The following is a 24,279-nucleotide window of genomic DNA, read 5'->3' as shown; positions in this document are numbered from 1 at the left end:
TCCACATTATGCTCATCCCCCTCTCGAGGCTCTGTTCTCTCTAGCTTGTTAACACCTTTCCTAAATTGACAACTACACAAATACCCTAGGTGTGACTCAGCCAAGGTAGAAGTCAAACTATTCTAGTGCCTGTTGTTAACACGAAGCTATTTTTCGCTTACCGCAAATTCTGATCCCTCTCACAGCACTGATGTCCATTCGTATGTCTTTTTTCCCCACAACTGATGTCCATTCATGGCCTTCCACATCTTATCCTTGTTAATATGATTTTTTTTTGGAGCCTAGAATGATTTAATTCCATCATTTTAGGTTGTGCCCATACTTCTAGTCTATCACCTTTTGGCTATTGATGGGCATTAAATTTGTCAGCTGTGCCTTTGAAATTTGTGTCATCTTTGAATCTAACAAGCATGCCATCATCCAAATCATAGTAAGCTCCTCATGGAAATCTAGGAATGTTCAGAGAAATTGGAATATGACATAAACAAAATCAAGAAGCATGGATCGTAAACCCAGAATCATCTATCTAGCAAAGCGTTTGAAGAAGGCAACGTTATAGGATAACAGATTTACATGATCTAATCTAATTCCCTCCATTTTACAGATGAGGAAACTGAGGCCTAGAGATATACAGCAGCATGCCCAACAAGGTCACACAGGTCATACATAGCAAGGTTTGGACTTACACCCATGTCCTTATAACACTAAATCTAGTGCTAATATTTACCCAAGTCACATTGATTTTCTTGACAAAATTAAGAGTGGGACTCTATATTTCTGACTTAGAAATTCCTGCTTAATAAAATTCAATACAATTCTTCCATCTGTTAGTAAGGAGTCTAAGTCTGTGACTTTTACTCATCCCCTGATCCCATACATACCTTGTAATAAAACAACTCATATATAAAATCATTCCTCCACCTCCCATGGGGCTATTTGTTTGAGTCAGCCAGTCAAAACCTACTGCAAGCCTAAAAAATGTACAAAACATGATTAGAATTTCAGAAAATTTGGGAGCTAGAACCCTATGATCTACTAACTCCTGGGCCCAATGACTATTAGGAAATTAATAGAAAGAAGTTAGGAAACAAATAGAAGAGATGTGCTGATTGATACTTTGAATTTATCTGGCATCTTTCTTCAAAGAGCAGAGGTGGTCTTAAACGTGTTCCTTGTCACTCTTAGCTGTAAAGTGAGTTCTCTTTCTAGCCAATGGCTTGTGTGTCATGGTGGTAGTTTGCTCCTCAAGTTCCAAAGAAAATAAAGAACCCACGTACTGACAAAGTGACTTTGAGATGATGTTATAAGCATTGTTTAGAAAAGCAGTGAACAGAAGACAGCCCTGAGACTCACAGAAAGGTCAAGGATTTTTTTTAAGACAAACTGTAGATTCAGTCAGTCAATTAACATTTATTAATAAGCACTTACTATATGCCAAGCCCTGTGCTAAGAACTAGACTCAAAGAGAAAGTGTTGGTTCAAGAAGAAAAGACACCAAGGGTGAGTTGAAAGTGGCTAGGGGTACATCTGAAAAACATTAAAGAGAAGGTTAGGACAGAGACAGTGATGAAAGTGAGAAGGAGGAGATCCAGGATAAGCAGATCCAGTTGAAAACCTCAGCTCAGGAAAAGCATTAGTTGGAAGTGACCAGAACCAAAGGGAAGGTCAACTGGAGGATTCCAGAGGGCAGAAGGCACAGGATACTGGCCAACTTGACAGAGAAGGTGGCCGTGAGAAAGACAATTTTAAGCAAAGACAAATCAAACAATCAAGAAGCATACATTTCGCATTAAAACACACTTAATATTAAAAATACTTAGAGCAGTTTTTGTGCTGTTGAAGAACTGGAAACTGAGTACTTGCAAATGGAGAATGGCCAAACCAAAATGGTAGAGGAATGTAATGGAATACTATTTTTAGTTAAGAAATGAAGAAAAGGACAGTTTCTGAGGAACCATGGAAGACCTGTATGAGCTCCTACAAAGTGAAGTGAGCAGAATCAAGTCAATCACCTTTGAAAATAATAAGTTTGTAGAATGAGACATATTTTTGTATATGGCCAATGTTGGATGTTGCTGTGCTGGGCATATTTGTTTGAAGAATTGTGTTTTTCTTTCTTTTCAATGGCAGAGAAGAGGTGGGAGAGAGAGAAAATAAATACTTGTAAACTAAAAAATAAAATAAAATTTGAAAAGGAAAAAACAAATCATTCAGCATTTATTATTTAGCTAAGCACTAGAGATTCAAAGTAAAAACAAAAAACAAAAAAACCCTTTGTCCTCAAGGAGCTTATAGTCTAATGAGGGAGCCAGTATGTATAAATCAGAACATACCAGAGAGGCACAGAGTAGATAAAAGAAGAACTAAGCTGGAAGAGAAAAAGGTCTAAGAGATAACACTGAAATTGTAATTTGGAGTGTGGAGATGTGTAGATATTATATTACATACACACTGAGATCTAATTTTATGTTTATAATATATCTATCTATTCTTTAATATAAACAGTATGTCTGTATAGTATAAATTATATAATCATAGATATATACTACATTATAAGTGATAATATGTGATAAATGTTATATCATTGTATAATATGTATAGAATATCTATATCTACATACCCCACACTATAATTTCAATGTTCTTATTTATTATATATAGATTATACCTCTGAACTAATATATATAATTATATGTAATATAGATATCATGCCTATATTCACATCACATATACACACATATACAATGTGCATAGTTTCATATGCAGGCATAGATACACATAGAAACATATGCAAAATTATATGATGACTTGAAGTACAACAGCTGCATACTGTTTGTACCAAAAGTGTCCTGTCACATCCTCATAAAATTTAGAACTGAATTTTGAATATGTTGAATTATAGAGAACATGATGGTAGATGAAGCATATAGATCTCTAGGTGTAGGTATCATCAAGTTTCCCAAGGCAAACAAATGGTCCTGGAAAAAAGGCGATGAGTATTCTTTTGACTCCTGCCTCACTTTATCACACACCCTATGAATAACCAACCTTATTAAATACTTGAGCAAAAAAAAAATACATGGTCAGTCTTCATTGGTGCTGAGTCTCCACAAAGTTCTTTAACAGGCCATCCAGTTCTTCATAGGTCACAGTTGCTCCAAGACTCTCTGCTTCAAGGCAGTGGGGCCACCACAGGGTTTAAGGGCATGCTCAAACTATGCTTAAGTCACATAATACAATTTCTTCAAGTGGTCAGGAATGGAGATTTCCAGCTGGACACCTGGAGGTATAAACTAGCCTAGCTGGTGCACCAATCAATGGTGTTTGGAGGGGAAGGATGTAGAGGGGTAGGAGTGGGAATGTCATACTGCTCCTGCTTCTTACTTTTTTCTTTGATATACAAAAAAACCATAGAGCAGCCCCTTGGTCACCTATGCTCTGCTTCTAGGAAGTCATCTAGTCACACATCGCAATCTGAGGTTCAATATCGTAAGGAAGATATCTTTAGAAAGTTCATGATGACCTGAGCTAAAGTTTGTTGTGCACTTGGAGATGCAGAGTTTTCCCTTCTTTGGCTTCATTTCAGTTCAGACTGACTTAACTATTTAAGGAAATCAGACCTCCCCTACTCTCCCACCCCCCAAGGGCTTACACAATGAATTACATTCAAATTTCATCCCATTTTGCATCCTGTCAAATTCCTTAACACGCTGTCCAAAGTTCATGGGAAATTGGCAAGAAGAGGAAATTTCTTAAGTGGGAACTGTTGAAAGGAAAGGTGTTAAGGAAGGGATAATGTCCAGAAAGATTAAAAAGTGACTCATTTTCAGTACTATGGGGTTTTTGTGCATTTGCTTTGTACATTTCTTAGCTTCAAATGGTATGGATTACTCCATTCTGGAATTAAGACATTTTAGGTACAAGTCTTTACAAATGATCCGGTTCAGAAATGTCTTCTACTTTTTCTCAGTCCTGAGTGTTTCCTCACCAAAAAAAGGAGTGAACTCAGAGGATTCAGGAGGCAAAATGATCATCAACTTGTTTCAGTTTTTAGTTTTTCTTTCATATAATAGTTACTAAGAAATGAGCATGGTATATTGGTAATAATAGTGGATTTGGAGTCAGAGAATCTGGGTTTGAATTCTGAATCTTCCCATTTTACTATTATGTGTTCTGCCGAGGCCTCAGTTACCTCAGCGGTAAAATTTAGGTGTTGGATTAAATGACCATTCTCCTCCACTCTGCTGTCAGATTGATCTTCTCCAAGTGCAAGATTGACCATGTTACTGTCCTATTCCATAAACTCTCTATCACGTTCAGGATCAAATATTAAACTTTCTGTTTGGCATTCAAAATCTTTTATAACCTGACTCCACCTACCTTTCCAGTCTTCTTACACTTTACTCACCCCCATGAACTCTATGATGTTGTGACACTTGTCTCCTTACTGTTCCTCAAACAATGTACTTCATCACCTGACTCAGGAATTTTGAATTCTCTCCTTCCTGGCTTTCCTGACTTCCTTCCAGGGCCACCTAGAATCCCACCTTCTATACTAAGGTTCACCTTAATGCTAAAGCCTTTCCCCTCTTGATTATCTATCATTTGTCTTGTACATCTTGTTTGTACATAGTTATGTTCATGTCCTCTCCCCTCATTAGACTGTAAAGCCCTCGAAAGAAGTGATTATATTGTACCTTTTTTTTGTTTCCTTCATTGCTTACCACAGTGATCGACACATAGTAGGTACTTAACAAAGCTTGCTGACTGACTTTTCTTCCAGCTCTGAATCTGTGATTCTAAGTATATCTAAGGAATACAAAAGAATAAGTTCTTAAATAGAGTAATATCTCAATTTAAAAATTCCCTGGAAATGGGGACATCAGATATCTATAAATAAACACACATACATGCATATATCTTCCTAAATCAAGCCAAATAGAGCTTCCTGTTTTTGCTTACTGCATGATAAACATATCTCAAAGCATGCTTTTATAGGTCTCCACCCAGTTGGAAGCAAATAGTACCCATCCTAGGGAAAATCATTAAATTGAGTCAGTCTTATCTCTGGTCACACTGGTATCTTCTTTTTGCATTCTTTCTTAACACTTCTCCTAACCTCTCCCATCAAAACAGAGAAGACTCTAATATCTGTCATTCATACTCAAATGGCAGGCAAACTCAGCCCGGCTGAATGACCCCAGCCAAGCAATTCCAGTCTATCTTTTTACCTCAATTCTTAAACAAAAGGCTTCCTCTCACCTTAAATTCTGTAATCAAAAGAATCTTAGCAAGCAGGAGAAAAGAGCCAAGGTACCTGAAATCAGACCAACTCAGGCTACTCTGAAGATAAAACTGACTTCATTCTTTTAGGATGGATGAAGAGGGGTCACAAAAGGCGGAGATGTTTCTTCTCACCCTTCACTACCCAGTAGTTTCTCATTTCCTTGGAAAAAATCAATTCCCTAATGGCTGCTAGCAGACTAGTCTACCTAATCAGAGTCTGTGTTTACTTCAAGAAACTGGTTTGTACATTGCCCTTGCAAAATTTAGTGGATGAACTCATTATTTCTCTTTCCTGTCCCAGTCATTTTAGACATATTCCACATCCCTTAAATTTAACTGAATTTTGCTCTTCTATCAATCAGTCTAAAGGCTCCCAGATATATATTGACTTCTGGCATGTGTGATATTACTTTCTTTCGCATTAAATTATGATTTTCTACTGGAACCCAACCTTATACTTCTTGGAATGCACCTACAGGTTTCCTGTAGCATTCTAATTCTGGTAATGAAGTAAGAGAAGATTACAGAGGTAGTGTTGTCCTTAGGGTAAGGTAGAGTAATCAGTCTTCTAAACCAGCCATTATTCAAGTCATCCAATTACACCAATTCTCTACTTAATCTTGGGGTAAGGATAGGCAGAGGAAGGCTTATTTTCCTGTTCCTAAATTAGAACTCTTCCAGATACAAAAGGGAAAATTGAGCACAAGAAACATTTAATCACTCAGATAATTCAAAAATCAATCAATCAATCTGGCTCACAATCACTCAGATCAAAGTTCATACAGCCCAAATTCACTGAATTGAAGATGTTAAAGAATATGCCCAGAGTCACACAGCTTATGTGTCAGAATAGGAGTCAGGGAGAAGGGATCCCAGGGCAGCCAACTCATTTCCCACTCTGCCCCAGGACTTCATCATGTGAATCTGGAACTCTTTTCACTATACTTCATCATTAGCATCTCTGACTCCAGAATCAATGCTCTTTCCACTGCGCCACACTGGTAGACTTCAAGCCCAGGGCCCAGAACTCTGGGTTTAAATCACTCTTTCCACTACACAAAACCTGACTTACTAGTCTAAATCGATCGAAAATACAACAAAAACAAAATTGTTCATTACATAAAGCAAGGCACACCTCCAAGTGTAATTACCTCCATTATCCTATTGGAACGTATGGGTGTAAAGAAATCTATTGTGATTTTTACAATATTTTGAATGACAAACCATTGCTTTATATGACTTTTTCCTCAGTCAGAAAATGTTTCCCATGTTTCAAATACAAATTTATTTCAATGGAAGATATTTGAGGCATTCAACAATTTCAGTGGTTTACATGTAAAGCATTCAGAAACATTTACTGGACATAAAATGTCCAAGAAAGTATATTTTTAGCAAGTATTCTTGCAATTCTATGTGAACTTCATGCCCACACTTTGGAGAACTCAGAACCACATAAAGGGGCTGAGGGGGGCCTGTGATTTCATTAGTATAGCAACTTCCCAGTTGCATAAAACCCCTTTCATCATTTCAAGTCAGCTTCTTCCAGTGACTTAGAGGGTTTTTCTTAGAGGGTTGACTAGAGCATGGAGAGATAAAGTGACTTACCTGGGTCACACAGTTACAGATGTATCAGAGGCAGAATTTAATGTAGGTCTGCCTTGTTCTTCTGTTTTAAAAATTAACTAACTTTCAGTTTTCAACATTCACTTCTATAAGATGTTGAGTTCGAAGTTTTTCCCCTTCCCTCCCCTCCTCCCTCACCAAGATGGCCTGTAATCCGATATAGGCTAGGTCTGCCTTGTTCTAAGGCCTGCTATCTACTATGCCTCTCATGTATACTGTGTTAAGGAAAAAGCATTGGCCTTGGAGTCACACCTGGAATTCAAGTTCTGGGACCGTACTTACTAACTCTGTGACCCTAGGCAAGTCATGTAATCCTCTTCCATAAAATAGGCTACAATGAAGAAAGTCCTTCTGGAAATGAGCCATTTCCTCCCTTTCTGCTAAACTTTACATGGCAGTGTGAAAGTGGATTGAAGAGTCAGGTCTGGAGTCAGGAAGACCTAAATTCAAATTTGGCCTCAGATACTTCCTGGCTGTGTGACATTGGGAAAGTCACTGAATATAGTGGGGATCCTGTTTGCCTCAGTTTTCTCATCTGTGAAATGAGCTAGAGAAGAAAATGGCAAACCACTCCAGAATCTGCTAAGAAATCCCCAAAGGGGTCATGAAGAGTCTGACATGACTGAAATGACTGTACAGTAACAACAAAAAACTTCAAGTCTTCCCCCAGAGAGGCTGTGTACATAGGACTTTCTCTGCATAAGGAAATCTTTGTTAAAGGAGTAACTTTGAAAAAAATCTAATCAAAATGCAAATACGAAGTTAGCTATATTTGTGATAAGGCAAGAAGTTTCCACAAAAGACAAACAGAAAAAAACCTTACGAACAAGAAAGATACCTCTCTTGGGCTGGAAATTCTGGTTTTCAGGGAATTAGAATGACAGCAAGACTAGTTCCCAATAGGGGAAGCTGGTTGTTTATTCTGCTAACCTTAGGTTCTCTATACAACGTGAGCTATTAGCTTTAGTCACAGCCATTGAATGTAATGGTTTTTCATGGCTCTAAAGGACCTCTCCCTTCCCCCCCCACTTACTTTTAGATAGGGTCTACAGAAATTCAGCCAGGATCACAAATATAGATTCAGAAAGTTAAGGTTCCTTGGGAGACAGCAGAATATTCACATCTTCTTAGGCAATTGTCTGGGGATCTGGTATTAGCAAAAGAAAAGATTGTTGACCTTTTCCTACTACAGCAATTTTAAAAAGGTCAGCTCCGGGTGGTAGCTTTTAGGGCAGGAGTGCAACTGAAAAGTACCAGTATAGAAAAAATCAGGAAAAATAGGCTGGCGAGTTGTTGAAAAGTACAGTCAGAGGCTTGGATTCTAATCCAAACACTGTGTGGATCAGCTGTGTGGCTTTAAGCAAAAGCCCTTCTGCCTTGGGACTTGGTTCTTTAATTTGTTAAATGGGGAAAACTAGTGGCTTAATGATTTCTAAGCCTATCTGTGAGATTTTGGTCTTCTCAAATCGGAAGAAGCCAAACCAAGACTATCTAGGAAAAATGGTACAGGAGGGGTACAAGTCAAGTCTGATATTCTTGTCTCATGCATGAATTGAGCTGAATTTATTACCATTCTGGCCTACCAAGATAACAGAAGAAGTAAACTGGAAAGAAAGAAGTACTGTTGCCCTCCAGTGGGACTTTACACCATCTTTAAAGAGCCTTTTCCCCACACAATCTAGAGTTGAAAGGAGCCTTAGACATATTCTAGTCCATGGTATTTTTGTTTATATGGAAACTGCATCCCAGGCCATTAGGTAGTATAGTGGCCCTGAATCCTTCAGACATTACATGTGGTCTTAGATAAACCACTTAACCTCTTCCAGTCCCAGTTTGCCCACCAGTAAAATGAGAATGAGTACTAAGAGCACCTACCTCATATAAGGTGATTGTGAAGATAAAATGAAATGACATATACTAAATGCAATCCAAAACTTAAAGTGCTATGTAAATGCTAGCCTATTATTCATGTATTTTCCCAAGGTCACAAAGGGGACCTCAAAATAGTAGAGAACAGAGCCAACACTCGCATGCAATCATCTAGCCATTTAATAAGAATTTATTACATGCCTGGCACAAGGCAAAAGGAGGTCTCTCCCTCAAGGAGCTGACAATCTCAACAAGGGAGACAACATGCAAACAAATACATACAATGCAAGCTATTTAAAACCTTTGACTCCAAACAGGGAATTTATATTGAGCCTGGAAGTGATAGGGAGCCAGGGAAATGGACAGAATAGAAGGATGACCTGGTTAGTTAGCCCTGTGCTTCAGGAAGATCAATTTGACAGCCAAATGTAGGATGAACTAGAGCGGAGAAACATGGGGCAGGGAGACTAACTAGTAGGCTATTGTAATAATAGCTGATGCATGAAGTGATGAGGTTCTGCCTCAGAGAGGTAGGATTTTCACTAGAAAAGGGAGCATGTAGAAGAGATATTACAAAGATAAAACCAACATGATAAGGTATCATATTGGATTCTGGATATGGGAGTGAGAGAAAGTAAATGAGGAATCAAGGATGAAACCAAGTTATATGGAAGTTCTTGTAGTGGTAATTTCAGGTTAAATGGTGGGTGGGAGGAAGAGTTAAAGATCTTCTTCACTCATTAGTAGGCCTCAATACCTTTTGTTAATTTCTACTGAGGCATTAAAACCGCTTAGAAAACCCAGATGTTGGTGTTTCTGTCTCTGGTCACTATGTATGTAGGTAATGATCAGACAGCTGGATCTGTCTGTCGATATGTGATGTATATATTGTTTATGATCAGGCAGTTGGAAGTCCTGTCTGTTGGTCTTTATTTCTCTGCTTGTATTTTCTCTGTTGGTATATGTGATTAAAGAAGATTGTGGACCCCTCAAAAGTTGCTTTCCTTTTAGAAAAGCAGATCTAAGAACCTGTGCAGCAGGCCTTCCTACGTATGCCAGGGTCCTTGCTATTATAGTTCTTTGCTGACAAGTAGCTCTAAACTAATTGTATCACCAGAGTGGAAAATAAATTCTACCAGTCATTGAAGGAGAGACCCTGATCTCCATTGCCAACTTTTCTTACCTGCTTCCAAAGATGAACAGTAGGGGATCTGTAATTCTATTTAGATTTTCCATTTTCCTTTCTACTCTTATCTATTCTTATTTCAACCCATAGTCTTTTAAGAAGAGGTAAGGTGGTAGCTTTAGTTGTTGTTCAGAAGTTTCTCTTCATGACCCCATTTTGGGGCTTTCCTGGCAAAGATGTGGTTTGCCATTTCTGTCTCCAGCTCATTTTACAGATGAGGAAACTGAGCAAATAGAGTTAAATGACTTGCTCAGGGTCACACAACTAGGAAATGTCTGAGGCCACATTTGAACTCAGGTCTTCTTGATTCCAGGCCCTGACAGTAGCATCAACACTATTGAGTGTCTCCAATCCTTTTTTTTTTTAAACTAATATAAACTAGTAAAAAAATTTAAAGCAATTTAAGCCAAATTACTTTTCATTTTATTAGACTGGATAATCAAGAGCTACTTCCCATAGTAGATTTTCAGCAGGACTTTTATTTACATAACTCCTCACTCCAATATATTTATTCAAAAGATAACAGTCCCAAGACACTTTTAAAGATTAGATTAACTACAGAAAGTTCAGATACAGCCAAGAGTAAAACCTCCCCTTTTATCCATAAATTTACCTAATACGTACAGCCTAGCTCTGGGGGTGTAACAATAACTCAACAAACAATAATTCAGGTAATAATAATAAGTAATAACTTAAGCTCACATTTATATAGCCCTCTGTTTTCTCGGCACAGAAGAAAAAATCCAGAGGACCTTTGGTTGAATTCCAGTTTCTCCCCTTGCCAACTACCTGTGTGATACTGGATAAGTAACATTTCAGTTTCTGGGCCTCAGAACCTCATCTGTAAAATGAGGAGGTTGGACATCCTGGCCTTTAAGGTCCCCTCCAGTTCTAAAGAATGATCCTGGATAGGTATTATTTCCATTTAGAACATTTTTTCCATATGACAATAGATAGCTTTGATTTCTTTGTCTGAAAACTGCCTCTTATTAGCTGGGGAATGACATATTCTTACAAATTTGAGTCACTTCTCTATATATTTTAGAAATAAGACCTTTATCAGAGACACTTGTAAATTTTTTTCTAGTTTTCTGCTTTCCTTCTAATTTTGGCTGCATTGGTTTTGTTTCTACAAAAAGTTTTAATTTTATATAATCAAAATGATCCATTTTACATTTTGTAATGCTCTGTATATCTTGCTTGGTCCTAAATTCATCCATTATCCATAGCTTTGACAGGTAAACTATTCTTTGCTACCCTGATTTGCTTATGGTATCACCCTTCATATATAAATCATGTATCCATTTTGACCTTATCTTGGTATAAAGTGTGAAAGGTTGATCTATACCTAGTTTCTGCCACATTGAGAAGGAAGGAAGGGAGGAAGGGATAGAATTTGGAACTCAACATTTAAAAAAAATGTTCAAAATGGTTTTTACATGTGATTGGTGAAAAAATAAAATGTTATTAAAAAAAAAAAAGACTTTCTGACCAAGGAAACAGCTGAAGAAAATTATGTATTACAACTCAGGGCAATCTAAGTTTGTCCAATTGAATCGGGTAAGAGATGATACTGCCTGTTGGTTTTAAAAGACAAGCAATCAATGATTCTATATTCATTAAGCACCAGCCTGCTCAGCTATACTATGCTAAGATCTGGGGGATGGGGTATAAAGAAAGTAAAAGATAGGTCCTGTCCTCAAAGAGCTTATAGTCTAATGGCAAACACTATGAAAATACAAAGTACAGACAGTAGGGTATACAATTCATCACTACTGCTCCATTGCTCTATTAGTCATAGATAGAACTTGAGGTAAGAGAAGAAAGTGTTTGAGATGGCAGAAGGAGAACTTCATTTGATAACTTAAATATTTTCATTCAAAGCACTTTGTAAACCCTCAGAGCCCCCCTCCCATAGGAATGAGGTCTCAGGTTTTTAAGTAGACAAATCTCCCTCCAGGCTTTCATTCACACCTTTCTTTTCCAGCTCCTCTCTTTGGGAAAGAGCAAAGTGGAGAGTAGATTTTAAGTTTAATGGGTCTGATTGGACTTCAAAGGTGCGTGGTCAAGGTTGGGATGTAAATCAGCACTCAAAAGCAATCTTACAGAAGAGTATTTAGTACCATCTGCAAATCTGACTTTAGGTCACTCTTGTTCACACGGTCACATGTATCTCAGTTATTAAGTATCATGATAAGGAATGAGTTCTGCAGGCTATGAAGGCAGCCTTGGAATTATCTCTGTGCTCATGCACATACCTCATTCATTCAAATGTGGCTTTTGTAGGAGGATGTTTGACTTTGGGCAAGTAAATCACTTCTGTTGTAGATTTGGGGTGGAATATGGCTCTGTCTCCCTTGACTAATGAGTTATAGCTTTAAAGAGTCTCCTAAAGCATGGCAAAGATAATATTAGCCCTGTGAGGCTACAGCTTCAATGGTGAAGAAGGTTCTGCTTTTCTAAGACTCCCTCACTTGCATTTAGAGTAGCAATTCTTAACCTAGGGCCTATGGACACCTAAATTTCTGGGGGTATAGGAACCTGAATGAGGAAAAAAATTACATCTTTATTTTCATTAACGTCTGAATGAAATTTAACACTACCTGCAATAATGAATGTAGGTGACAAATCATTATTCTGCTAAGGGATTTGTAAGCTGTACAAGATTATTAAAGAGGTCCATGCTTCCCCTAAAAGGTTAAGAACCCCTCCTTTAGAGTATTGAGTCATTGATGATAAATGTATAGATGGGTTTTGTTTTTACTTTATTTAGGAGACAACGTGAAAGTGTACATATTTACACATGATGAGTCCTTCAAATAATGGAGTGGTCACCTTCCCCTCCGAGGCCTCTCTCCAAGCTGAACATCCCCAAAGTTCCCTGAAACGTTTCTCCTAAGACGAGGCTGCCAAGTCCTTTACCAAGACAGCCATCAGTTGAGGTTGCATTCGCTGAAGTTTGTCACTTTCCCTCCTCGAGTATGGCACCTACGTCATGCCTAAAAGTAAGCTTACAACACAGCATAATCTGTACATAATGTAGAACTGGCACAACAGTATTCCTCTCTCTTTACTGAACCATAACAGAGTTCAAACACTATGCTGCTTAAACTTTATTTTACGTAGATTGACTCTCTTCCATTGAACAATTCCTTTCTTCCTCTAACTAGTTGGAAAGATGTCTCGGAAGAGACTCACTCCCAGCTACTAAATGTTAGGTTGAGTAGTCGGTCCTACTCATATATTTTTCCAGCATCACGTAGATCTTTCTGGTTAGGTATGATTCATTGCTGTGAAAATGTACCATGTAAAACATATTCTTATTTTTACTTAAATAACAAATATTAAATATAGTTTTCCTTCTTGTTGATCTCAGCTTTTGTTTTAATAACTTGAGTTGAGTCTATACCAGTGCAAAGTATCTGCTGGGTCCAATTCCCAACAGCTTACAAAGAATGTGGTGCTAGTAGAAAGCCAAAATACTTCTGGATTCCCTGACACTAATAAAGAAAGCTAGACAGCATCAAGGAAAATTTGGTCCACCACATATTCTGGCTGAGCCCAATTCTGCCTCAAGTACTCAAAATAAGAGTTACTAAAATCAAAGAAAGCTAAGGGGTTTGGCCAAATTGCTGAATATTCAGGTAATAAATGGGCATTAAGAGAATGGAGGGTATACATAACCTTTAAGATGTAGGTCAGTAAGGACAAATGTACTCATCCATCACCTCCCCTTGGGATAACTGTAGGGAATAGAACAGTAAGCCTGATGAAATAGGAGTCTGATCAAATATCACACTTCCTGAGTTACAAAGCTGTTAAGCATGCAAAGGGAAGAAAATGATTATACTCTTTAACATTTAGGGAAGAATTCACATTTGCTATAGCTCTTGAAATAACAAGAGAAGATGGGGGGACACATCCACCATTTCCTCAAAATAATTCTGGAATGTCCTTTTAAAAACCATTCATAACCTCAAAATAGTTTAACAAATGGTTCCATTTCTAAATCCACAATGTTCTTTGATAAGAGTCTGCTTTTACCTGCTGGGAAATAGGAAACAACTAAATCTTACTTATAGGTGTGAACATTACTCCTTAGAGGCAGAGAGCTGTGCTGTCCAAAACATGCCATTACTAGGCTCCATGTGAACTAGAATTACTGGCAGCAGTCAGTGTCCAAGAAATAGGATTTTATAGGTCATCCCAATTTGTTCAATTTTCTCAGTACACTATGATAATATTTTCCTCCTTCACCTTTATTCTTGATGATGTCCTATCTATCTTAAATTATCTTTAAAATTTGCTCAGTTGGAAGGAAAGGGACAGACAAAATTTTAAAACCTTATTGCTTAGAAAATAAAAATAATAGTATTCTCAGCCATACAGCAATCCAAGACAATTCCGACAGAGTCATGATGAAAAGTGCTGCTCTCATCTAGGGAAAGCACTGACGGGAGTTACGATGCAGAGTGAAGTATACTATTTTTCACTTTTTTTTTTGCATGTGCACACGTGTGTGGGCATGTATTTCTTTTTGGTCAATGTCTTCTTTCACAACATGACTACTATGGAAATATGTTTTGCACGATTGCACATGTATACTGTCTGTCACATTGCTTTCCATCTCAGGGAAAGAGGAGGTGAGGGAGGGAGAAAATTTGGAGCTCAACATTTTTAAAAAGAATGTTAATAATTGCCTTTACATGTAATTGAGAAAAATAAAATGGAAAATAAAAAAATATATTATGCCATTTCCAATGTTGCTGTTACTAAAATTATATATCCCTGCAAAGGTAAAAAAAAAAAGTCAAGGCAAGCTTGTTACAGAAAAAAAAGAAATGTTCACAGCCTATACACTGAAACCTACCATATATTATCTGACTCCTCAGATTAAGAATTTTTTAAGTTTACATTTTTAAGTCTGAAAATAATCATGATATTCCTTGAATCACAATTTCAGAACCTATATGTTTGATATGTTAACACATGATCATGTTGCCCAACTCTGGGCTCTAACCTCCAACCTGCAGGAAGGGAAATAAACCTCTTCCCCTGAAGCCCTCTTCAAGTCTCTACTTAAATCAGATTGATGTTTACTTAATTGAGGCTGGCACCCTAAACAGTCCTTGGCTCCAACACAACATTTGTGTGCTGCCTTAGGAATAATGCTATGAAGTGTGAAGGAACATTTGTATACCAGGGACAATACCTGTTACTAAGTACAAAGAAGTCTTTCTATCTGCCCTGGGATATAACCCCAGCAATACTGAGAATGCGTAAGGTCAAAGCAGGCATATACCTTGCAGAGGCTTTACAGAACAGAGGGAGGATTTTAGGTGGCACAGTGGACAGAGTGCCCAGCCTGGTATCAGGAAGACTCCTCTTTGTGAGTCCAAATACAGCCTCAGACAAGTCACTTAACCCTGTTTGCCTCAGTTTTCTTATCTGTAAAATGAACTGGATAAGGAAATGGCAAGCTACTCCAGTGTCTTTGCCAAGAAAACGCCAAATGGGGTCACAAAGAGTTGGACAAAGACTGAAAAACCCAACAATAAACCTAGAGGGCATCTCTCCCATTAAGGCCTCTTACAGCAGCTAGCATTTACATAGTACTTCACAACAACCCTGAGAAGGAGGTGCTATTACTGAGAGAGTTTAAGTGACTTGCCCAGGGTCACACAGCTAGTAAAGTGTCTGAGGCTGGATTTGAACTCAGGACTTCCTAACTCCCAAGTCCAGCACTCTGTACTACCTCTTGCACTTACCAGCTAGAGAGTTAGTTCATTGAAACCTCTCACTGTAGCAGACTACCTGGTTCCTTCCTCAGTGTCCAGGAAGTTCTTCTGTAATCATTCCGCATAGAGTTAATGTATCCAACTCAGAATCCAAATTTCACACCAGCCTGGCACAGCAGAAACAGCAATGGTAGGAGATTTGACTTACTGTTCTGGTTATACCACTAAAATAATTGCTGCCTGACCTTGAACAAGTCACAGGCAATCAGTCAAACCATGGTCAAATCACAGTTAAAGCTTTAGATCTTTAAATTAAGTGACTTGGACTCAATAACCTTTAAGGATCCCATCCAGTTCTAATATCTGATGATTTTGTGTTCTTTAATATGGCGATATACATGACCACAAAGTCATGTGAATGGATTTTTAAACAAATGAGTGCTGTCTCCTTCCCTGTAGTGAGGCGCTATACATTCACTACAACACTGCTTGCACTGCTCAAAATGTATTTTTTTTTTTGACAGAGGGAGCTGAACTCCTCTTCCAGAATTCCCTTCAAACCTACCACACATTCTCTTGAACATACTCCATGGTCACAATTTTTCAGGCTCTGCAGGTATATTTGATTTTTCAAAATACTCAAAAGTTACTTAGTGCTAAGCCTGGTGAATTAGATGAGTGGCCAGCTACAGGATAAATACTTAAGACACCGCTGCTCATACAAAATAATTAGACTACTTTTCTCATACTGCAATGAAAGCAATCAACAAGTCAGTCAGAATTTCAAAGATGGTTGAAACAACGGCAGAAACACCAAGGGAATGAGAATACAGCTTCCCAAAGTACCTGCTTTGAAAGACAACATTCATTTGGATATATAAGTTCTGGTCTATTATTAAAAAATCAGTTCCATCACTTTATAATCACCTCATATAATCTGCTTCAAACCCTTCCTTCTGGGGATGGCTGTCCTGGAAAGGCAGACGAGACCCTTACAATAAAGGTAGGATCAGAACCCACACTTGCCCAAATGCAAAGTTCCTAAAGTCGTCCAGTAGCAAAATCTCTTGTCAGACGCATCAAATACTGAAATTGAAGTTTGAAAAAATAATCTGCTTAACATAGCACAAAATGTGCCCAGAAGCTGAGACTTTTTAATGCTTTTGATATTTGAAAACCTCTTCTTTGTTCTGTAAATATCAAGTTTTAGTCAGCAAGAAGCCAAAAACCAAAATCCATAATGAAAAACATATTTCAAAAGTAAATATTGTCTTCACAAAAATGCAAAGTACAATAATAAATTAGCCACACCTTCATAAAAAAGTAACAGAAGACTTCAAACTGGAAAAATATTCGTATTATTATGAATAATCTTATAATCTCCATGATGTAGCTGATAATACCTCACAATTATGTGAGATTTTATACTCTAACACCTTTCAAAGATGATGAAGAGACTTCACAAATTTTCATCAAGTATAAAATACAGAATCCAATTATGAAACACAAAGTAATTAGTAGCTTCTTTAGTTCAGTGTTATGAAAACTCATTCGTATGATGCTTGCTACAATATATAAAGTACTAAGAAGTTACATGAAAGTCTCATTCAGTTCATGTTAGTAAGCATCTACTGCACCCAGCTCTCTCTAGAATTTCTAAAACAGATCTTGAATCAACTTGCTACTTAAAGTCAGGAAGTAAGTGAAAATAAAAGTTTTTCATCTTGCACAATTGGGTAAGAAAGAATACACTGAGGAGGAGGGGCCAGAGCACAGGCCTAGGATAGAAGGTTCACATGAAAATGTTTTGGTTTAAAAAGGACAGAGCTACCTAACAATTGGGACAGCTAGGTGGTGCAGGGGATAGAGTACTGCGTTTGAGTTCAAATTAAGCCTCAGACACAGATTAGCTGTGTGACCCTGGGCAAATCACTTAATCCTGTTCACCTCAGTTTTCTCATCTGTAAAAAGAGCTGGGGAAGGAAATGACAAACCGCTTCAGTATCTTTGCCAAGAAAACTTTAGGTAATTAAGAATCAGACATGACTGAAAACCTAACAACTGGACTTGTCAGGAAACGGAATGGGCTGCCTTAATAAAGTAGAGTTCCCCCACTACAGATGCCAAGCAAAGAGGTTGGTTGTCAAGTAATGCTGCATTTGTCAGGGATGTTACACAGGTGATTCAGACATCACATGGAATTGGACTAGATGACTTCTGAGGTTCCTTTAAACTCAGATTCCAGGATTTTGTGAACTGTGCAAGTGTGACTTAAAAATGAACACAGCAATCAAGGATAAGAAACAGGATAAATTCTGTCCTTCATAATAACCCATTATTCCACCAGCCATCTGGATAGCATCAAATAAGATACAGACTCATATTGTTTGGGAAGTATATAGGCTCAGAATAAATATAAAGCTAGTCAACTTTTACCACATCCTGGGGCACAAGGGAGAGAACGGGGAGGAGGGGAGGGGAGAGAAACAGAGAAACACAGAAAGAGATAGACAGGGAGAGAGACAGAGAAGGAGTTGGAATCATAGCCAGAAGTAGAATCCAAGTCACCTGAATGATAATCAGAGATTCTTAAATGTTACCCTTCCCAATGCAGCATGTGATGTGAAAAGTGCTAGACTTTAAAAAAGGAAATCTTTGAATTTTGGCTCTGGCATTGTGTGGCCATGGACAAGTCCCTCAAAATGAGGCTGAGAGAAGTCACCTCATCCATAAAATAGGGAAAATATATGCATACTACCGACCTCAAAAGGCTGCTGTGAGTAAAGCACTTTTGTAAACATTAAAGTGACATCTACATGGCTTATAATTTTCAGGAAATTTTTCCGTGGCCTTCTAGAGATGATACCTTTTTACCAAAGGAAACTTCAGCACCCTCCCTCCTTTCAAATCATACTACATTAAGAAACTATCTGCTCAACACGGGAGTAGTATAATTGTAGTGTAAAGAACTCTAGCTCTAAAGTCAGGGAATTTGGGTTTAAATCCTTCTAACACTACACTTAAGATTTGGGGGAGTCATTTAACTTCCCTGAGTCTCAGTTTTGCAAAACAGAGGAGGGGAGTAGGACTAAATAGCCCTAGAGTTCCCTTCTGGTTCATAGTCATGAATGAACTTCAATGGCTTCCCATTGCCCCCAGGTAAAAATTCAAAATGCTGGGTTTGGTATTCAAAGCCCTTCATAGCCTAGCCTTGTCCTACATTTTGAGTCTTCTTAAACCTTGTCTGTAGTTGTAGTTGAGTCATTTCTGTCTTATCTGACTCTTCATGATCCCAATTTGGGGTTTTCTTGGCAAAGATACAGCAGTGGTTTGTCATTTCCTTCCCCAGCTCATTTTACAGATGAGGAAACTGAGGTAAACAGGGTTAAAGTGATTTGCCCAGAGTCACACAGCTAATAAGTTTCTGGGGCCAGTTTTGAACTCATTAAAATGAGTTTTTCTGACTTCAGGCTTGACACACTATCCACTGCACTATCTTGCTGTCCTGCTTATATGTTACTCCCCAACATGTATTCCAGTGACAGCTTCCTGGTTGTTCCTTGAAGAAAACACTCCATCTCTTGGCTCTGGGCATTCTCTCCAGCAAGTTTCCCCTATTCCTGGAAAGCTCTCCCTTTTCTATTCCAACTACTGACCTCTCTGGCTTCCTTTAAGTTCCAACTAAAACTCCACCTTCGACAGGAAGCCTTCTCCAACCCCTCAATTCCAGGGCCTTCCCTCTGTTAATTATTTCCGATCTATGCTGTATATAGCTTGGTCTGTATATATTTGTTTGTATGTATGTTATTTTCCTCATTTGATTATAAGGCTTCTTCAAAGCAGGGGCTATCTTTTGTCTCTTTTTGAATCCCCACTGCTAAAACACAGGTCCTGGCACATAGTAGGCAATTACATAAATGTTTATTGAATTAAACTCTAGATCCATGACTCTGCATAGGGAGGGTACAGTGGGATATAATAGCAAGATAGATAAATTGGAAGTCAAGAAACCTGATTTCTTCTATGAACTGATGCTGAGTGAAATGAGCAGAACCAGAACACTGTAACAGCCACACTGCAATAACTGACTGATAGACTTAGCTCTTCTCAGCAGTGCAAGGATCTAAGACAACTCCAGAAGACTCATGATGAAAAATGCTGTCCACATCCAGACAAAGACGATGGAGTCTGAATGCAGATGGAAGCAGACCATTTGCTCTCCTTCTCTTTTGTTGTTTTGTTTTCTTCTTTCTTGCAGTTCCTCCCATTAGTTATAATTCTTTACATCATGACTAATATGAAAATATTCTTGATATGAATGTATAAGTACAGTCTATATCAGATTGCGTGTCATCTTGGGGAGGGGGAAAGAAAAGGAAGGGGAGAAAATTTAGAACTCAAAATATGCAAGTGAATGTTGAAAACTAAAAATTAATTATTTAAAAAAAGGAAACCTGGTTTCTAGTGCTGACTCTCTGCCACCAACTGTGACCTTGGCTGAGTCATTTCCCCATGTTGGGCTTTGTTTTTTTTTTTTCCAACTGTAAATTGAGTTGACTGTATTAGGTGATCTCCAAGATAGCTTCCAGTTCTAGCATTCTATAAATGTGTGTTCATCCTTTGTTGCCGAAGAAGACCATGCTATCAGAGAAATGATATGACTTGACTTTGTTTTGAGTGAGGGAGGGCTGTGCAGGTCACCAACCTCACTTCCCCTCCAGAGCCATCTGGATCCAGGGACCAGATATTCATCAGGATGACTGGAGATGGCCCAGGATGAGGCAATTGGGGTTAAGTGACTTGCCCAAGGTCACACAGCTAGTGAGTGTCAAGTGTCTGAGGTAAGATTTGAACTCAGGCCCTCCTGACTCCTGCACTGGTGCTCTATCCACTGCACCACCTAGCTGCCCCAGCATTTTATAAATATATTATTAGAAAGTCACCTAACAGACAGATAAAATCACTATCAGGCATATAATAATGAAATATTCTAGTAGCTTTATTCTTCATCACAGGATATTTTTAAAGATAATAGCTCAAAATCAAAGCCATTTCCACCTAGTGGCTAAGTTCCTTGTACAGTTTCCTCCACATCCTGTTTCGCCCATAGTCTTAGATTTCTACTCCACTTTGATTTGATCACTGCCTCGGAGGTGTGTTATTTAAATATTACAGCCTGTAACAAAACTTCAGGTCAATTACAAAAAGCTGTCACCCATGCCAACCCCAAGAAGACTCCACCAAGGGAAGTGCTTCCCTGATCCTATGTTTGAAAGCCTTATAAGGTCTCATGCAAACCTATTCTGATTTTTCTGTCTCCCCTCACTAACGCACGGCTGAGATCAGAAGGGGAACTAGGTACTTCCCTATATATGTCTCTTTAGGGTTCTGTCTTTTTCTTTTAAGCATTTTATAGTATATGTTTATGGACATGGGTAGAAATTAAAATTTTCTTTCTTCATTGGATGTTATGAACTCTCTCTGCTTTCTTCACTCTAGTTAATGATGGATTCTATCCCGCTTTTCCTACTACAGTCCCTCTGTACTTCTACCCATAATTAATGGGTTCCTAATCTATAATTGGCCAAACTACTTATTCTTTCCCTTCCTTAAAACCCTGTCAAAGTTTCAACTGTATCTCATTCAAGAATTCTTTCTAAAATGAGTAGAAGGCTATGTGGATTTCCAGTTGGCTTACCATCAATCAACAAAACCCACAACCTGTACCACTGGCTGAGAGATAAATAAAAAATCTCCAGAAAAGAAGGATTTATATCTCTCTATTTAGAATAGACAGTCCTCAACTTACGAATGCTTCATTTGGGTATTATCAGCACAGCAGTATGTGTTAAATAGGTTCTTAGATCACCTCACAAAAACCTATCTACCATTTAGAACACTGGAAACTATATTCTGAGTTACAAACAACTAATTTACAAAAGGCTTTTTGGAACAAAAATTGGAGTCTTGCCTGTAAATCACAAGGTAGCATTGGTTATCTTTTACATGTTCTGTAAGATTTTTTAGCATACTATAGGAATGCTCTGGTTATAGAAATTCAGCCAAAAGATCTGGACCCCAAAGATTTAAATGTATTTAATTTACTGAAGCCCTGAGAACAAAGAGAAATATCAGATTGTGCCATTTCTGGGAACCCAAAGGATGGTATACCTATGTCCATAGGCACTGGTAATTGGTTAAGGTCAAAGAAATGTTAGTATTGTTGGTGGCAACGGTAAAAAACAACAGAACAACATCAAACCAAAAACCAATTCTGGAATAGCTAATATTTATAATGCATAATTTTCATTTGAATTTCATGACAACAATGAGATGGGGGGTGTAGGTATAATTCCCTCCCCTCCATTTTACACATGAGAAAACTGAAACTCAGAAAAGTCAAATGACTCACCCACAGTCACACAGGCTTTCCAATTCTGGGTCTGATATACCCTACCATCCACTATACCACATAGTCTCTCCAAGGAAATTTACACATAGTAGAAAGAATCCTGGATTTAAATGGCCACTAGGTAAAGCCAAATGAGATTTTTAAACTCTTCTAGAGAATTTATGCTCTTATGGAATTACAGATATCTTTAGTTCTACATTCTAATTTACCCACATAAAGATAAAGGTTTTTGTCATCAAATACTCATATGTCAAATTTTGAAAAGCCAGAAAATCAAGAAGGAGACAACAAAAATTAAGTCTTTTATTCTCATGAGTCTGAAAATGGCCATCTTCCCTATGAGTCAGGGATGAATCAGTCTTGGTCAGGATTTCAGCACAGGTGGGGTTTCTTTCTGATTAATTGTAAGACTAAGGTCTAACTATATTTCCTGAAAGATGTAACTTAAAAAAAAAATTGGCCCCCTCCGGTGTTATCCCTAGATCCTGGCAGAAGTTATACCAATTACAGTCTACATCCTAACTTTCAACCACTTCCACTGAATTCTTCTTCCCTTCCTGCCCTAAATTACAGTGGGGTGCAGCTGTGCATGGCTGAACAAAGGTGCATTTTGAGGTTTTAGCATCAGATGACATAATCCATGTACAGTGCCCAAGTTGGCATGGGATCCAATGTAAACAAAACATCATATTTTTTATTAGAACAAAGTCTCACAACCTTTAATAACAAATGTCCACAGCTTGACATTTTATAAAAATGAGCACACTCACTTCTTCATGGCAATAGAAAAAAAATCCATTTTATTTTTGCAAATTAGTCTAGATTATTGTTGATTTAGTGATGGCCCATCTCCTATTTCAGGGCAGCCAGCTGTTTCAACTTTTCTGACAGGGAACCTTGGCCTCAACAACCATATCTGATACACAGATAGTCTTTTGGCTGCCCACAGACATGCCCATCTGTGTCCATGGCAAAATGCCCACTAATAGGTAAGTCATACTCCTACCTGCTGCTGCTATGTGCTTGCTAAACAATGAAAGACTTAAAACGAATAGTTTACACAATTTCAGAAACATCATTTTTAAACATCATTTTTTCTTCTGTAATATCCTTCCTTTGCAAGTGTTTATGGATCCTCCCAACCTATCCAACAATGTATATTGGTTTTGCAGGCACTCAGAATATGCTACAAAGAGATATCTCTTAGAACATTAAATAAGCATCCAACATTTTGGATTTTCCCTCAAGATTTTGTTCCACTATTGAAACGTTATGAGAATATTTGTTTTGTCACAATCTTATTGCCCAAGTTTTTAGACTGAACTGTAGAAACCAATTTCAGAAATTCCTCAATACCAGGACTATCATTTATCCTAATTCCACTTCTAACCAGGAAGCACAAATCCCAAACACATCCTCCACTTATATAAGCTAGTTTCCAAAGTAAATTAGGGTTAGCTAACTTCTTGAACCCTGACAGTTGAAAGGAAAATTGATGTGTGTTTTATGTTTTTTTCTGTAGGGACAAATATGATGCTACGTTTCACTATCTATTGGTAATGGGTTCTGGAGTGTTCCCTTCAGACCAGAGAGGTTCTCCCAAAGACAAAAATCAATCTTTGTAAACACAATTTCCAAGACAGCAGGAGATAAAAAGCAAGTATAGGCCCTGATGGGCCATCTTTTCACTTGCCTGCCCTTTGTTAGAATATATACATTTTAACTAATATTCTACTCTACCAGGTATCATTTTTAACCTCTCCCCATTTCTCCAATCGTTAAGATCACACAGAAGTATCAACTCTCTCTCTCTCATCCAACCTTCCCAAGCTTATTTTCAGTAAGGCAAATACCCAAATTACAAAGTCTTTAGTACAAATTCTCCAGTCTTCCAATCTTTTCGCAAGTCTTTTCTGTAGCTTTTCCAATTTTTAAATTTTTTTATCCCCCCCTCCCCTAAATATTCCACGCTCTTCTTTTGGTGGTGCTGGGACTTTTAAGGAAGGGAAAAGACCCAAGAGAAGTCTGACTAAGGCGCGGTGGTGTGCTATCTTTATGGGTGGGGAGAGGAGAGTGGGCTACTTCCACAGACTCGGAAAAGGACTCGCAAATTTGCGCAGGAGGGCAGTGCCTTCAGAACTTTCGCGGTCATCTCTGCACACTGAG

General features: G+C 38.1%; 1 protein-coding gene and 1 pseudogene across 1 annotated transcript in view; both read right to left on the bottom strand.

The window, feature by feature from the left end:
* Nucleotides 1-24,279, bottom strand: part of MYO1E (myosin IE) — a 226,980-nt gene that overhangs the window by 201,213 nt on the left and 1,488 nt on the right. The window lies entirely within an intron of this gene.
* The window catches only part of LOC140507695 (large ribosomal subunit protein eL29 pseudogene), a 75,258-nt pseudogene extending 50,979 nt beyond the window's left edge, over nt 1-24,279 (bottom strand).

Source organism: Notamacropus eugenii, chromosome 1 (genome assembly GCF_028372415.1).
Source record: "Notamacropus eugenii isolate mMacEug1 chromosome 1, mMacEug1.pri_v2, whole genome shotgun sequence".
Taxonomy (NCBI): domain Eukaryota; kingdom Metazoa; phylum Chordata; class Mammalia; order Diprotodontia; family Macropodidae; genus Notamacropus; species Notamacropus eugenii.
The sequence above is the reverse complement of the archived record's forward strand: the minus strand, read 5'-3'. Positions and strand labels throughout refer to the sequence as shown.